The sequence below is a fragment of the Tiliqua scincoides genome, chromosome 10, assembly GCF_035046505.1.
Source record: "Tiliqua scincoides isolate rTilSci1 chromosome 10, rTilSci1.hap2, whole genome shotgun sequence".
In the NCBI taxonomy this organism is placed as follows: domain Eukaryota; kingdom Metazoa; phylum Chordata; class Lepidosauria; order Squamata; family Scincidae; genus Tiliqua; species Tiliqua scincoides.
In genome coordinates this window covers 1,491,454-1,494,583 of record NC_089830.1, presented here as the reverse complement: position 1 = coordinate 1,494,583, position 3,130 = coordinate 1,491,454, and the positions used below count along the sequence as shown (strand labels likewise).

At 52.0% G+C, this 3,130-nt stretch overlaps 1 protein-coding gene across 1 annotated transcript in view; it reads left to right on the top strand.

Annotated features, from left to right (window-relative positions):
• The first annotated feature begins 423 nt into the window (after positions 1-423).
• Positions 424-3,130, top strand: part of TINAGL1 (tubulointerstitial nephritis antigen like 1) — a 29,192-nt gene continuing 26,485 nt past the window's right edge. Inside the window, exon 1 of the mRNA XM_066638621.1 lies at positions 424-601. The gene's annotated coding sequence lies outside the window, so the exon portion shown is untranslated. The remainder of the gene's footprint in view (positions 602-3,130) is intronic.

The following is a 3,130-nucleotide window of genomic DNA, read 5'->3' as shown; positions in this document are numbered from 1 at the left end:
GCCCCACAGCTCCTGAGGCTGGCCCTGCACGTGTCCCACACTGTAGTAATGTTCATCTGATTGGATTGTGCTTTTTGGGTTGTGGGTGTCGTCTTCCCCCAAGCCTGGCAGAGTGAGCTAAAAAAGTTCAACAGTCCATCAGTGAATGAATCCAGCCAGGAAAGATCCCCACCAAAGCGACTTCCTGGACCCACTGTACATTTCCTGCCCCCCAACCCTCCCCCCCATACACACACATGTAAAGGTTTCTCCTCTGTCTGATAATTTTCTATTCCTGACCACCGCTTTGTTGACCTTGGGGTTCAGAACCGGGATGGGAGGGCCGTGTCTGGGCCTGGATCCAGTGCTTGCATCACTGGGTGAGTGAGGAGGTGGGCTGGAAAAATGCTTTGCTAATGCAAAGGGGCAGTACATAAGGCACACATGAGCTTCAGGGCAGCAATGCAAGAGAGAGAGAGAGACGCTCACAAGCCAAGAGGGATTGCCTGCCGGGTTGGAGCCACTGACTTTTCTCAGGGCGGAGCGGCTGCCGAGGGCTGCCACCACTGGGGGAGAAAGGCAGGACAGCAGCGCATGCCTTCTTCTTGCCCACAGGCTTCAGGTACAAATGCTCTCTTTCTTTTTCTTCCACACGCTGCACATCCCATTCTCGCTCCTAACAGGATCAGCCTGTCTGGAATGTAAACTGTTCCCTTTGGCTGTTCCTCGCTTGAACTCGGTGGAGAAAAGTGTGAGCTCCACTTCCTAGCCTTTGATTTAGGACCGAGAGGACCTTCTCCTTCTTGGGGCTGAGAGCCTCCTTTTGGGGGTTTGGGGGTCCAGTTGATTTTGCAAGTTGATGGGTACGTATGCTGGGACGGGATGGGGAGATGCCTGATGAATAGAAGGGAGTCCAGGTGGCCCTGCTTTCCAAAGGATGGCCAGGGGAGTGCAGTTGTTTACCAAGCAAGCCCATGTGCTATGGGACGGTCCGTGTGTTGGACTTGGACTCCGGGGCCCTGGATTGAAATCCCTGCTCAGCTGTGAATCTTGCTGGGGGGGGGGGGGGAGTGAAGCCAGTGTGGACATGCGTCTGGCAAAGTGGACTGCAGTCTGCAAATACTTGCGTTGCAATAAACGGGTGAGACTTTCAGGTGTGACAAGACTCTTGGTCTCTTGCAGCCAAACGGACTAACACGGAGGCTCTGCCCTGGAAGTGTGCTCCCCGTTAGTTTTGCGCAGCTTACAGCAGGGGCCATGGAGGGGGTTTGCAGGGGATAAATTGTGCCTAGGCCCAGGGTCAAAAAGGGGGGGCCAGGAGCCAAAGGAGGGGGCCTGAAAATTTCCTGGGATCTTGCATTTTCCTATCCCATGGGGGTGTGCAGGGGGTGCATTGCACCTGGGCCCAGGGCCAAAAAGAGAGCCTGGGAGGCAAAGGAGGGGGATTGGATATTTCTTGGGCTCTCAGAAGATGTTGCATATATTGTGTGAAGACTGGCATTCACAGTTGGCATAAGCATACATCGTTTTATATCTCATAATTTGAAGAAATTACGACCCAATGATTGCATGGAATTATGATCCACTGGAGAAGGGAAGGGGCCCCAAAGAAACCTTGTACCACCTGATAACACCTCCTCTCAGAGGTCCTGGCTTACAAGAAGTTGCGAGGTTAAAAGAAGGAGAGAGAATTGCACAGGTGCCTACCTTGGGGGAAGGGTGGGATAAAAAGGAACTGAAGCAGAAATGACCGTGAGTCCTGCTGGTGTCTTGTGGGCAAAAGGGTGCACAGCAGCACAGACTCTAGTCGATGGCTAAGTCCATGTTGTCAGTTGTGGTGCATGGTCACAATTCCACTATCAAAGATGAGGAGGTTTGGAGCACCTCATCCCAAATTTCTGAAGTGGCCCTTTTGCCAAGCACTCTTTTCAGTCACATGCGCTCAGTCACACGGTTTGGTTGTGCATTGGTGCTTGGCATGATAGTTGCACGCCCGGCAGGGCTTTCTGAACAAGCAGGCTATCCCAAGTTTGGAGAACTCTTTTCACTCTTTCTATTACAACCTGCCAAGGGTTGAGGAAGACAGTGAAGAAATCTGGGAAGGAGATATCTGGCTGCATTGAGAGGAGGCCCAAACAAGGGCTGCAAGATTATACTGAAGCAGTTGGTAAGGTGAAGGAGCCTAGGATAAAGGAGAGCTTGGAGGCTGGGCGCCATTTCACGTGTTCTCTGTCCTGCCTGGAAGCTCAGAGGAACTGTTTTGACGGCTGGAAAGACCAGCGTGGTGTTTGAACTCCTTATCAGTGATGTGTTTAAATAAAAGGTGCACCAGGAAAGGTGATATGTCATGACGGACTGTCTGCATGCTGTGAATATTTGTGTTGAGGGTGTGGGGACTAGGGTGTGGATCCACACACCCTGTGTCGGTAGGGGGAGATGCAAAGTTGCACCCAGCTCTTGCTCAGGTTGCTGAAAACTGAGCTGAGCTCTTCTCAACTCAAAACCCCACAGACCATGTTCATGTCAAAGAGGCGTGAAGTTCTACAGCCATTAAAAAAAAGTCTTCTGGAGATTTTTTTTTTTTTTTTTGTGGCCCTACTACAACTGTCATTGGAAAAAGTGTCCATCTCTGGGGTGGAACATCCCCACAGTTGGATGGTCATTCTTCCAGCAAATGTGGCAGTACATCCCGAGCAGTGCCAGATTTCAAGCAGCCTTCAAACAGCCCTCCTTCTCAGTTGGATGACTCTTATCATGTGCATTTCCATGGATGTTGCCAACCTGGGTCAGAAGGTGACAGTGAATCAAAGGAAAGCTTGATTACCTCCTCGCATCCGGCAAGGCGCTGCAGAGGTGTGCGGGGAGATCGGCCCACATTCCTTCCTTGCCTTTTGACCCCCACCCTCCTCCTGCGCTTGCTGCTGCTGCTGGGAACGGGGAACTTATTGCATTGCTGAAGCCTGAGATCATAGTGTCTTTTAACTTCAGGTAGCTGGAGTAAGGGGTACGGGCTGATGGAGAGATGCCAGGCCATGGCAGCGAGGGTCTTCAACGGTGGGAGGCTGTGCCAGGCGCTGGCAGCCCTGTGCTGAATGTCTCAGTGGAGCCATTCAAGGGCCGAAGCTTCCCCGCAAGCCACTTTTCCTTCCTT